This window comes from Protomyctophum parallelum (genome assembly GCF_964188405.1).
Source record: "Protomyctophum parallelum genome assembly, chromosome: 6".
Taxonomy (NCBI): Eukaryota; Metazoa; Chordata; class Actinopteri; order Myctophiformes; family Myctophidae; genus Protomyctophum; species Protomyctophum parallelum.
The window spans coordinates 13,910,346-13,924,978 of record NC_139701.1 but is presented as its reverse complement, the minus strand read 5'-3'; the positions used below and the strand labels follow the sequence as shown (position 1 = coordinate 13,924,978).

At 43.2% G+C, this 14,633-nt stretch overlaps 1 protein-coding gene across 1 annotated transcript in view; it reads left to right on the top strand.

Moving 5' to 3' along the window:
• The window catches only part of homer3b (homer scaffold protein 3b), an 83,184-nt gene that overhangs the window by 39,015 nt on the left and 29,536 nt on the right, over positions 1–14,633 (top strand). The gene's annotated exons all lie outside the window — the stretch shown is intronic.

The following is a 14,633-nucleotide window of genomic DNA, read 5'->3' as shown; positions in this document are numbered from 1 at the left end:
TGGGGGTCCGTGGTCAGATTTGGCGGTCCTTGACTTGCAAAAGTCAGTATGTTCTTGTCTTTACGTTGCGATAAAGAAGGCGAGTTGAGAGGATGAGTGTAGAAGTGTGCCCTCACAGCCCTGAACAGACTCAGGGTAGAAGTGTGCCCTCACAGCCCTGAACAGACTCAGGCTAGAAGTGTGTCCTCACAGCCCTGAACAGACTCAGGGTAGAAGTGTGCCCTCACAGCCCTGAACAGACTCAGGGTAGAAGTGTGCCCTCACAGCCCTGAACAGACTCAGGGTAGAAGTGTGCCCTCACAGCCCTGAACAGACTCAGGGTAGAAGTGTGCCCTCACAGCCCTGAACAGACTCAGGGTAGAAGTGTGCCCTCACAGCCCTGAACAGACTCACGGTAGAAGTGTATACTGCTGTAGTGTTTTCATTCATTATGTTTCACATCAATGACTGCTGTCTTATCTACTCTGCGGCTGCGTTTGTTTGTGCTGGAGTTTGAGGCTTTAAAACAACTAATATCACGGTTGAATCTGCCACCCACCGTATGCTTTTTGGTGTATTATGTCAACAATCTGATCTGGAGCAGTCTGGAAGAGTTGTTTACCGGATTAATCACCAGATATACAGCGTATGATCATTTGAGTGCACCAGAGGCACACTACTATGCCGAGGGCTGGTGCAGGAGGGTCTGTGTGCCCTCGCATTACACCGGAGGTATACAGGACCGATGATGGGAAAGTAGTGGTGGAGGATGAACTCCTTAACTTCATTGTCATAAAAATGAGAACTTTGACTCAAGATGAAATTATCTTGCTAACCTGTAACAACTTCTCGTCCGAATGGATTGAAGAGTCCAAACGGATTCTGTTTGAAATGTGCAAGACCACTATACGCAATGTCAAGCACAAAGGACTCCAGAAAGACTCAAATAATGTAAAAGACTGCATGAAAGTGCTGAATGAGTGCGGGGAAGACATCCCCAGGTTTGTCTCACACCATCTGGACCAGCTTCCACCTGTTGGATTTGGCAGCATTGATGCCTCAGCACTGCTCAGTAGAGTGACACAGCTGAGCTGGGAACTAACCCGGGTTAAGGAGACCTTGGAGGCCCAGTCTGGTGTAAATGAGAACCTGGGGGAGGCTGCAGCGACCATGGACCGTAGGCTGACAGCGATGGAAAAACTCTGCGGACCCTCCGGCCAGACACACAGAGCGGGGGAAGCACCAGTGGTGAGGCCCCGCGGATCCGCTGATCGGGCCCACGGGGCCAGTGGTACAGCAGCGGCAGTGACAGACCCCCGTGGACCCTCTGGCCGCGCCCGTGGGGCTGGTGGAGCCTCAGCGACGGTGACGGAGCTCCGTGGATCCTCTAGCCGGGCCCATGGGGCTGGCAAGATGCCAACGACCCGGGAAAGGGGGGAATTGGACCTGGCAACGCCCGACCGCCAGTCACAGGATGAGACCCTGAGCCCCTCACAGTCCCCAGCATGGAACACAGTCGTCAAGACGGGGATAAGTAAGCAGCCCAACACCGGCACTGTACGTCCCAAACAGGTGCAGAGGAGGAAAATAGGAGTAGTAGGTACGGGCACCGAGAGCAACATCACAGCAGTTACAACCAAGCTGGTGAGTGTGTTCGCTACCAGATTTAGCCCTGGCCTTGAGGCTGACACCCTAAGTACCTATCTATCTGATAGTTTAGGCACGCCTGTAACATGTCGCAAGATAGCCTCACTTCAGAGCAGGTATAGCTCCTTCCATATAACTGCGGAATGTGAAGACATAGCAGTCATGTTTGACCCCAAACTCTGGCCAGCTGGCGTATATGTACGTCGGTACTTTGAGCCACGCAGACCCAGAGACAGCAATGATGGCACAGCCCTCAGATCTGGAGGGGGGAAAGACCTACAGCTCCTAAAGAACCTGATCGCCCATGCATCTCCACTCGGGAGCCAAAGCCTGACAAGCGATCAGGAAACTGATGGATCATCATGAACTTGCGTGTTGTCTCATATAATGCCCGAGGGCTGCGTGTGGGACACGGCGAGGCAGACAAATCACGCCGCGTCGTTGTTGACGAACTACTACTGAATTGTGACGTTCTATGTTTGCAAGAGACATTCCTGGCCAGACAGGACCTGGAAGGACTCAGCTCTGTTCATGATGATTTCCATGGTGCTGGTGAGTCCACAACGGATCTCAGTACCAAAATAGTCCGGGGTAGAATACCAGGTGGAGTGGCAATCTTATGGAACAAAAGATATGACAATCTTGTAAATGTGGTTAGAATGGATGTTGATTGGGCCATCGGCATTGAGTTTAACTGCAGTGACAAAAAGTTCATAATCCTAAATGTCTATACTCCCTATGAATGCACTTTAAATGAAGATGAGTATCTGAATAGATTAGCATGTATCATGTCTTTTATTCATGACAACGCGTCCACCTGCATCTATGTAGTTGGTGATCTGAATGCAGACATATCAGATGCCAATGCATTATTTGGTAACCATATTCTCCAGTTCTGTACTGAGTATGGCTTGATTCTCTCTAGCAAGGAACTTTTACCCTCTGATAGCTACACTTATATCAGTGAGGCTTGGCATACAACCTCATGGCTCGATCACTGTATAAGTACTGTAGATGCACATGACTCTTTACAGTCCATGCATATCAACTATGACTTGGCTACCACTGACCATATTCCTCTCTCCATGTTGATCAATGTTGGTAATCTACCTCTGCTATCTCCAGTAGAGGGCAGCAAGAAGCCAGGGAAACTAGATTGGACCAAGGCCACCAAACACCAGTTGGAAATGTATCAAAGCCAAACTAATGCTCTGCTAGATAACATCAAACTCCCTAAGGATGCAATTTTGTGTCACGACTTAAATTGTAAAAACCCACACCATAGCATTGATCTGTGCACAATGTACGAACATATTGTGGAGTCTCTTTTAACTGCCAGCAAGCCTTTATATAAACATAGGGCAAATGGTGGCCTTGCCAGGCCAGGTTGGAATACATATGTAGCAGAACTGCATGCTGATGCTAGTAGGGCTTTCAAAGAATGGGCTGAATCGGGCAAAAATAAGTCTGGTCACCTGTTTGAACGAAAAAAGCAGACCAATGCTAACTTTAAATATGCACTCCGTTTCATTAAGAGACAGGAAAATACAATGCGGGCTGATGCACTTGCAAAGAAACTACAAAATAATAGTTCTACTGATTTCTGGAAAGAAATCAGAACTATTAATAACTGTAAAACATCTCTACCATCAAGTGTCGATGATGCAAGTGGCCCGGAGGACATATGTAATCTGTGGCAGAAGAAATTCTCTGATTTATTTAACTGTATTCCAAGTAACCCTTTCCAAGTTGGCACAGTCGATGCAGATGAGGAGGTGGTTATCACAACACAAGAAATACATGAAGCTGTCCTGAAATTAGACAACAATAAGGCCTGTGGTCTGGATAACATTGCTGCCGAACACTTGAAATATGCCAGCAGGAAACTGCATATTTTACTTGCCATTTGTTTTACTGGGTTTTTAGTTCATGGATCACTACCAAAATCCATTTTATCTGTAATTCTAGTGCCCGTCATTAAGGACAAGGTGGGTAAGCTGAATAGCTCTGAGAACTACAGGCCAATAGCTCTAGCCAGCATTTTATCTAAGGTACTGGAAAGAGTTCTCCTCAGTAGGCTGGAGCAGTATTTACTGACAGCTGATAATCAGTTTGGTTTCAAACAGAAACATGGCACTGACATGTGTATCTTTGCGCTCAAGGAGATATTGGACAAATATGCAAGTCAAAACACCACGGTATTTACATGTTTTATTGATGCTTCTAAAGCTTTTGACAGAGTCAATCATTGTAAACTTTTTAACAAGTTATGTTTGCGAGGGGCCCCTAGATGTGTAATAAGGATTCTGGTTTACTGGTATGCACACCAGACTATGCTGGTTAAATGGGGTAACTCCATTTCCGCTCCATTCCATGTGACCAATGGGGTAAGGCAAGGCAGCATTTTATCTCCTTTCCTTTTTAATGTTTTTATGGACGATTTATCTGTACAGTTGAATGCCTGTAAAACAGGGTGTATCATTGGTGACTGTTTCATCAACCACCTCATGTTTGCAGATGACTTGGTGGTTCTATGCCCATATAGTGCTGGTCTCCAGCAGTTACTAAAAGTGTGCTCACAGTACGGCCTCGATTTTGATGTGAAGTACAACGCAAAAAAGAGCATAACTCTGATTGTGAGAAGTAGGGAAGACAGTAAGCTGGTATTTCCTGATTTCTACCTGTCTGGAATGGCATTAAAAGAATGCAAAGAGACCAAATATCTAGGTCATTTTATAACAAATGACCTATCTGATGATAGAGATATTTTTAGACAGCGGCGTAAACTGTATGCTCAAGCCAACACACTCATACGCAAGTTTAATTTCTGCTCTGTTCCTGTGAAAATCTCACTTTTTAAAGCTTATTGTACTCCGCTGTACACTGCCCACTTGTGGCGACACTACAAAAAGGGCAGCCTGCAAAAAATGACAGTGGCATATAATGACTGCATGAGACTGCTGCTCAAAGCCCCAAGATGCTGTAGTGCCAGTCAAATGTTTGTAGAAATAAATGTACCCACTTGCCCTGCTGTGCTACGAAACCTGATGTATAGATTTATGTGCAGGTTAACAGACTCTGAGAACAGCATCATTGCATCACTTTCTAACCCTGCTAAGAGCTCTGTCAGGCTGTCATCTAAGCTGTGGAGCCACTGGCGTTCTAGACTGTATGTACAGAGATAAGTCCCCCCTGTTTGTTTGGTTTATTTATAGTTTGTTTACTTTTGTGTTTTTATGTTTTATGTGTTCTGCCCTATGGACCCCCCTGTGAGTGTCTTGAATAAAGTTTGAATTGAATACTCTAATCAATACAAACCGTGTGTGTGGGTGTGTGCGTGTGTGTGTCCGTATACAACAGTAGGGAGGAGAGCTTCTGAAACAATTCAATTACCTCTCTTGGTTCCCTTTCCTTTGGGGTATCTTTGTCACTGTATAATTAATAATGATGTGAAATGTGTCCTGTGCATTTCCCTATCCTATCATAACTGCATTAGGAGCAATGAGCACAGCGCTCGGTCGGGACACACAGACAGCCTGGTGTTAATCGACAGTAAAGGCATCTCGACTTACTTAATGACGCACTGCTCATTTCAGAGCAGTGCAGCCAAGTCCCACAGATTCCTTTTAGCCCTATATACGTACAGTATATGTACTGTATATCGTATGACATCCTCACATAGGAGTTAATTAGGTTAATATTACATTGCCCCGTCAGACTGACAGAGCCAGGTTGGCGAGACTGTGGCCCAGATTTTGAAGATGCGTTTTACAATGGGGTAGTACATAAATTGCCCTCGCTCTGCGCACATTCGTATTATGAAAGGCATATCGGCCCGTGTTGAACGCACACACATATGGCATACGGCGTTCCTGAATATTTTAGCATTGTGGGAGTGTCCACATGTTAATTATTTTCGCTTTGCGCAATTTGCTATTAAGCCCCTTGACCTAAAAACACTCAGCGCATAACGATTAGACGTGGGTCTGACCACCTCATAAACGCAAAAAGCACTGTTTGATTGTACACTTGAGCGGCTCTGGGAGGCTGCTAGAGTGTTGCCATGTCTGTTTATTATAAGCGGCTTCTTTTTCTGTAAAGTTGCTTGTAAATATTGGTAGTTGTACTATTTGTGGTTGCTTTTCTTGTTTCTAAAGTGGTTATTTGGGCTTTTCTCCTAATGTTGTTTAAACCAGTGATCCTCACACAGCACATTCCCATGTCAAGGATCCCCAGATGAATGCATTTGCCCAACTAAGGACGGCTAATCCAAAAATTAAATTAAATTTTTCCAAGATTACTTTTGAAAATAGCAGATCTATACCAGCTCACAATGCATCACATTCATTCATTAAAACTATGAACTCTGACTGCAGGGGGATATATATAATGATCATTATAACAATGTGCAAGAACATATTTAAAAAGAAGGAAGAACTTTATATTTGTGGACAATCAAAATATGTTTTTTTATTTTAATGTGGTGTCATTAAAATTAATCTGGATATGGCAGACTCAGTATCTAGAAAATAAAAACATGGCACTTCATTTAAAATAGGTTACAGACCCCTGTTATATGCGCTGTTATATAGACCTATTTACTTGTTTCTATGAGACAAGGCAACAGCCTCTTATTGCGTCTTTTTTTTGTAAAATGTTGAGATTAGAAACGGCCATAATTCTTTCATTTCTCAACCTTAAAAATAAATAAAAACATCTCCATAATCCTTGGGAAGTTTGCTTTCATATGCTGTATCACACCCGATTCAAGTCTTCTTCAATAAAATGCTACGAGCGAAGACAATATACCATCGGGGCCACAGGCACAGCATTAAGCAGCAGCATTCATTCCTTCATCATGACTTGAATGAAATAAAATATAATAAACGTTATTTTACTGGTGTTTTTCAATAGAAACAAATTATTTTGAGGAATAAAGGTGACAGCATGCAGTGCAATAGGAATAATTAACCCAAATGTGACAAAGTCATGTCATGTCTTCTATGGTGCCAGCCTGAAGAAATGTAATACCACGATCCCCAAAGTGCGCATTCCGTATGTGACATCAGCTGACTGGTAAAGAGAATAGTACAGACATGTTGATTGGGTACGTCTCAAACACGCCTTAAACACACCCATGACTAATTCAAGGCCGTTTCGCGCAATCCACGGGGTGTCGAAAGCGCTTCTTAACATGCCCAAAATTGCAATATGACATACAACACGCCCCCAGCTCATAAAACTGTATGTATTACCCCATTGTAAAACGCATCTTCAAAATCTGGGCCTGTGACTACCGTCACAGATTCAATGTCTGTGTTCTTAATTTATAGTCATTTTATGCTTCTACTGTTAGCACTGTAGTGTTTTACCCCATTAAGACCTGAGGGCGATTCTACAAATGTCTTCTAGTTTTCTCTTCTCAAACCTTTTCATGTCAAGGAAGTCCCCAAAATTATATGGATTTGGCCGCTGAGCACTGACCCAATTACAATTTAGGCATTTAACAGAGCGACTTACATTAAGCAATAACAAAAAGCATGGCAATACATCACATACATAAAAAAGTAGTGGTCATGAATCACATGTACTGTAAGCTAAAAAGAAAGTAACAGTGGAATATCTATGAAACTGCATTATATATATTGCTAGGTCTACATAAAATGCTAAAGTTGAGCCTTTGCATATGCCTGTAAGGTTGTCGGGGCTGGGTCCCCCAGAAGCAAAGTTAGCTTTAAAATATATATACGGTATTTACCATATTGGAACCTAATGTTATTTCTGATCGTACTTCGTAGAAATACCTCCAGAACATATTCTCTTATATCAAAATGAGGGGGAAATAATAGAAGATTACAGTCTCAGCAAAAGGATATAGTCCAAAACGTAGGCCCAATTGCAAACTGGCGGCCATCTTGGAAAATGGAGGAATCTTTTTGGCCCGAGGTTGATTATCGATTATGGTCATATACAGGTCATCTGTACCAAATTTCATGCTTGTGTCACCAACTGAACTATCACCTCTATTTCCCGCCTAGCTGTCCGTATTTACAGTTGCAGCCATTTTTAAAACTGGCCTGGCCACCTTGAAAGAATTGGAATTCTGCGTGGCCCGAGGCTGATTATCGATTAGGGACATATGAAGGACATCTGTGCCAAATTTCATGCTTGTATCACCAACTGCACTATCATGCATTGAAAACAGCTATTTCCCGCCTAGCTAGAGGTGTTTAATAGGCGAGTGAGCTCCGGGTGCCAATTTCCAAACGGCTGTAGTTTGAGAAGTAGTGCATTATGGTAGAAAGTAACACTCACTCCACTGGTAGATTTGGACATGTTCATTCATGTGGAAGTGGACATGAGACGCTGTTGGTTTTGCCACTTTATTATGTTTCATCACCAGAGAGAGAGAGAGAGAGACAATGAATGAAGTTCAGCTGTTGATAATTAAGTGTGATGGCTGTATGAACTTCATTCTCTCTCTCTCTCTCTCTCTCTCTCTCTCTCTCTCTCTCGGTTCTCTCTCTCTCTCTCTCTCTCTCTCTCTCTCTCTCTCTCTCTCTCTCCCTCTCTCTCTCGGTTATCTATGTTCTCGGCCAAGTATATCCTGCACTCTACACAACATTGCAGCAGTTCATTTTAAATGTTCAGTTAATGACACAGAGGTAGGAACAACAGGAGATGATTATTGTTTGATATAACATGTGTGTGTGTGCGTGTGTGCGTGGGGACTGGCAGCACATGGGGTGTGTGTGTGTGTGTGTGTGTTAGATTGCTGAAGATAACAGCGTGTGTTAGGACACAGTCTGCTGCCAACATGTTATCAACTGTTAGGAGTATTGTTAGTGTTGTCTACAGGTTTCAACATAGGAAGAGGCATGATGCAGAATAAACAGATAAAAGAGAGAGCTGCAGCATTTCGACCATTATTCATTGTGTTGGGCGCGGCAGTGACTCGGGGAGTAGAGTGGCCATCCGGGCGGTCCCCTGTTCAATCCCAGGCTACTGGTGGCTTGGTGTTGAAGTGTCCTTGATCAAAGACCTTTTAACTGCTCCGTCCTGATTGTGCCTAAAGGTCTCCTCTGCTGTCGCCGTGTTACTGTGTGTGTCTGAGAATGTCACGGCAATTGTAAAGCACTTTGGATAATGGCCGTTATGGAAATGCTGACCCGTTTTGTCTGAAATGTGACTTTGTACAGTAGGAGAGGTGCAGGCTGCCGACAGCACGGCATGGTGTACTGTCCAGACCGGTTTATAATGCTAATCCATCATTCATGTTTCTAATTTTCACCCAATTTTGCCCTGGCAATTTTTCCATTTCATACCATACATACAGCACATACCATAATAGGCTATCATTCGTACTATGTAAAATTTTAAATAGCGTATTTATATAGTGCTTCCACCAAAAGCACATACCTAGATTGTGCATTACTTTCACATCTTTCAAACCATGCTGCAAGGCACCAACCTGCTCATTGGGAGCAATTAGGGGTTCAGAGTCTTGCTTATGGACACCTGGACTCTGTGGGGCGAAGCAGTCGTTTCTCCACTAGTCCGGGCAGCCACGCACCCCCCGCCCCTCTCGCCCTCCCCGTCTCTAATTCCATTACAATTGCAATATCTATCTATTTTTTCAAAGATAGATGGAAAATAAGTTAAATAACACCTGTGTGAAGTGAGTGCTGCAACTCCGTGTTGCGGAAGTTCGAGGACCCACAGGAACGCGCCCAGGGTGCCGGCCCGGTTTCCGGCGAGCCGCCCCGCATACGAAATGGTTGAGAAATGACAAGAGTTACCGTGTGGGGGTCCCCAGGGGGTCCCTCTACTGTACTGTACTGTCACTGTACTGTACTGTCAATTCAATTCAATTCAAAGGGCTTTATTGGCATGAGAAAACATACGTTTACATTGCCAAAGCAGAAAGAACAATACAACAATACAGCAATACAATCAATACGAAAATTATGTACATTTGAGGATCAGAATCTTCAATAGATCAAATTCTATGTACCCAGGTCACTCGATGCAGGTATAGTGCAGGAATATACACAATGATTAGTCTTTAGGGTGGTTGTGTTCCATTTGATATCCTTCTCCTATCACAGCAACTCACAAATGTTGCTGCTGTGTTTGCACATTGTTGTACTTCGCCCAGCAGATATGGGATTTTTTTGTCATTGGTCATGTTTTCAAAATCTCTGTCACACCCGAAATCCTCATATATACAGTTACCATGTGTGTGTGTATGCAACAGTGACACTTGGTGGTGAAAACCAACCAAACGCTATTTCGTGCTTGTACACAGTTAGACAGCCAGGGACAGACACAGGCAGCCAGCCAGAAACACAGCCAGGGACACACATGGCTGTCTATAGGAGTGGTTGCACCACTCAAGAAATTCTGTGTAGCGAATATTAGAGCCCTCATAGGCTACATGCACCTAATTCCATTAAAAAAGCATTATCTATTTCTCTTGTTGTTGTTTTTTCTTTCTTCAAAGATAGATAGAAATGTACTGTGTAGCTGATATTAGAGGCTATATCCCCCCCCCCCCCCCCCAAGTTGTGCATTCATTACAAAATGGTGCCATCAGATTTTTCTAAACACGAGCGTTGTTATTTTCATTCCATTAATTCATATTCTTCTCTGTTTCCTGTGCATGTTCATTGCGGGGGGGGGGGGGGTGTGTGTGGACTGGGCAATAGAGCGCGGGGGCGGGGGGTGCGCTGCCCGGGCTAGTGTAGAAAATGCCTGGGCCACTGTACACAGCATTGCAAATTCACACACTGCAGTAGTGACCTAGTTTTAACCATTACAACGAGATCCAGCCAGGCAGTATCATTGTCTTCATGAAAGGGGAAACAATAGCTAACATTACAGAGAGTCAAGTTTACAGGTCTCACACGTATTATCCATGTCCTTACACCTTAAATGACTCCACTCCAATGTCTTGTCTCTGAGGTGCACGCACGCACGCACGCATTGATTTGGTGTTCTCTTACTTCATGAATACATTCACTGCAGTGTTTTAGTCTGCAATAAATCCAGTGCAGTTCCGGTTTCCCTACGCGTTGATCAGGGCTGTCACCATTAGTTGACAATTGTCATGCAAAAAATAGTGGCGCTTACAATGTGTCACGAAGTGTTGTGTTTGCAACTCATGTCAAAAAACATTTTACATTTCACATTTTACATTTCACACTACTACTACGAAAAAACACAAAAGGTTCAAATATGGAGATTTCTGCCCAAAAGCAAGAATATATTAATGCCCTTCATCATCATTGTGCTTGAGTGTCAAAATAGCCGGTCTATTTTTGCTACTTGGCCTTTGGCCTGACAAAACTTTTAAGTAGCCATGGTTGATTACACATGGCACGCACATGGCACGCACGCACACAGCTGTAGCTAAAGACAGGGTCACATTTATCAGCCAGTCAATTGGCAGTAATTAGCTGTCCAAACGAGGCCGAGTGGAACCAATCATTATGAAGTTCTTCTGGGGTTTTATCCAATCACTGACCTCTGCCACAAGGTCACCACGGCAACCGGGTGACCCAGTTCAGAGCCGCGGTGTGTGCTTCTGTCCACCCAAGGAACCACACACCCCTTCATCAGCACGCACGCACGCACGTCTCACACACACACACACACACGTCTCACACACACACACACACACACCACACATGCACGCACACGTAGACACATCTGTATCTCTTTTCTTCGATTTGAAGTGGATGTAAACAAAATGTTGTTTTATGTTCCATACAGTGACAATAAACATCTTATCGCACGCGCACGCACGCACGCACGCACGCACACACACACACACACACACACACGCTACAGTGCATGGCTGAGCAGCCCGGTTAGTATATCGATTAGCAGATAAGACAGCAGTCATTGGTGTCAAGCATAATGAATGAAACAGCGCTGTGAGGACACGCCTCTATACACTGAGGCTTCTGTTGACTGCTCTGTGTTCTCCTTGTGTCTAATCTAATCTATTTTAAATGTGTCTCGTCTAATTTATTTTAAATGTGACGTCATCTAATGATGAAACGGTGTTATCAACAGTATGAGGACACATGAAGGTGATAGGCTTGGGCTGAAATCACAATTTATTTTAGCATAATCGTCGCCGTTTGGCAGAAACCTCTGTATCTCCGTCCATATTCAAACTTTTGGACGATGAAGGAATTCACCCAACACAGACACTATGCAATTTGAAATAAAATGTATATACTAGTGTGCTTGCATGTGTATAGATAGACGGACAGAGAGGCAGACAGACAGTATAATCATAATGTATAGTGTATGTATACAGCATTGTCATAAAAACATATATGGACATTAAAAAAGAGGGGGGGAGAGAGCAGTTCATCATATATATATCCATGACCTTTTATTCACAAGGATGAACTCCTCCTATGTGCCTTCTGCCTTGAAGCAGACTCATAGGAGGAAGCTAGCTCTGTGTATGTAAGGATTAACCCATTAAAACCAGAAAAGCTATATATAGCAACGCCAGTTATTCAGAAAACTCTAAGGATTTAGAACAGTGGTTTTCAGAAATGGTAGATATACAAGCTCACAGGCAACGCTTCTCTTTCACGATGTGGGCCTGTACACTGCTATTTTCCTTTTAGATTTTTTTTTAAACATTTTATATCTTTATTTTTAACCTTTAACAAATCTTCTCTTCTCGGGGGTGACCTGGCACAAAAGTTAACATTTTCAGATGATGGTCCACGACCAAATATATTCAGTTCTTGCTGGGTTAAAGCCATGATTCTCAACCTCAAATCTCAAGGACCCCCAGTTTGATATGCACTGATCCGCGGACCCCTGCGGCGCCTGCGCTGGAAGCAATCATTTTCAAAGGGGGTGCTGAGGCTCTCTGGGGGTCGCTAGTTTAATTCATTACACGGCTTGGTTGAATGCTTGATTCAACAAAGTATATGGTGTCATTGTGCAGTTTTATTCTTCTTTGTTACCTTGTAGAACCATGCCAAAAACAGTCTTATCTAGTGAAGCCCACAGTATTCTTAGCTAAGAGCAAACTGTCACATGAAGCTTTCATAGTCACTTTCTGTGTCACTTTATACTCAAACTACATATGAACTTATGAAGTTATAATTGCCAGTGGAAACAAGTGCCCTTGTACCATTTTAGCTGCCTGTGGGATATTTTGTTTTTGTTTTTCCCCCTTGATGTTTTTCACAGTTCTTAAACTCAGTTTATACTTCCCTTGCCATGCCACACTTCTTGTTTTGGTTTTGGTTTGAAAAGAGGGGGTTCTCTGCATAGCGCAAAGGCGAAGAGGCAAGTGACAATTATCATGCATGTGTACATGTGTGATAATTGTCAGTTGCCTCTTCGCACTACATTATATTCAAGGCTTCAGGGAGTGGGTAATTGATAGAAAATAAAATATTTTTTTAATACAAAAAAAAACAGCATTCCTTTAAAAGAAAGTGTATTTTCTCATTTTCTTTCCTTTACCACAACGCGTGCTGCCTGTGATCATTGTCATTCTGCTGGCACTGTTACTCATCGTCTCTGTCCCAAACTGTTACTTTTCAGGATTCAAATTCTAAAACGGTTCTTTTGTGTGACGCTGTAGTATTATCACATAGCGTACAGTAGGGCTTTAATTTACAGAAAAATACCCCACAAAAAGTTAGAATACGGAGATGACAGCGACGTCATCCATATAAGATGGAGGGAGATGCCACAGGCCTCTGAAAAGAGCATTTATCAATATTTCAAATGGCCTCTAGACGTTAACGACAACAGAAATACCGTAGGCAGTGTTGCCATGTCTGCTTATTAAAAGCGACTTTGGGCTTATTTTTCTGTAAAGTTGCTTGCAAATATTGGTAGTTGCGGGTTGAGTTTCTTTTTTTAGGGCTTGTTTCTAAAGTGTAGTTGCTTGGGCTTCCTTTATTTTTGTCATTGTTTTGTCTGTTTAAAAGTGGTTCTCAAACATTTTCTCTAAAATTAATATGTATTTTTCCACGGAGCCCCATCTGGATATATTCTGTGCCAGGAAGGCCCATACACGATTTGTGTATTTCAAATGTTTAAAAAAAACATTCAACATTATTCAATTCCCCCCCCCCCACAAGACTTGTAGATCGGCTTTTTTCACATAGCCAATGTTATGTGGGTTCAAAAGTCCACATGTGGCCTATTTGGGCTTGTTTTCATGAACCAGGCGGCTTATTTCTCTCTCAGAATCTGGCAACACTGCAAATAGGCCACCGTGTTTTTAAGACACGGTATAAGGTGCAGTATGTAGGACTGTAAGCCGTGATGCACCCGGTCATGAATTAATGATTGGGGTTTGTTTGGGGTCTCATGGAAAGGAAATCTGTAGCAACTGTAGCTCTGTACAAGACAAGGAAACCGAGTGCAGATAAATAAATAAACAGGTTTTAGATGTACTTAGATGGTACTTGGTGCAGTGATGTCACATGCTAGTAGGATCAAAGAAATGGACTGAAAACCGCTTGAACACATCCCCAGCGTCCCTATTGTGTTGGAGAAGGTTTGGCGAAAATAGCAGATCCACAATGCGCTGCGTTGTTGTTGTTTTTGCGACGCATTGTGAGCTTCGGTCGAATAGAGGATAGAAAACGGGAGGGGGCTTAGTTTAACCCAGTCTGACCTGGGATCAGATTCATACGAGGTTTCCACTGGACACACACTGGTCTGATTATAACCCATTCTGACCCGAGATCAGATTCTAAAAATGTCAGTCGTTCTTAGATTTTTCAAAAATAGCAGACCTACAAGCTCGTATCGCGCCACTCGGTGGCGCGATATGAGCTTGTAGATCTGCTATTTTTCAATAGCTAAAGCATAACATGATGCCAACACCAAAATGGGTGCCCGGTCAGAATGGGATAAAGCCTTGGAGAATGCCGTTCCACTACATACAGTATATAAGCGTTTAAGTGGTTAATATTTCATGGTTTCTGGATATTGTTTTTGCATTC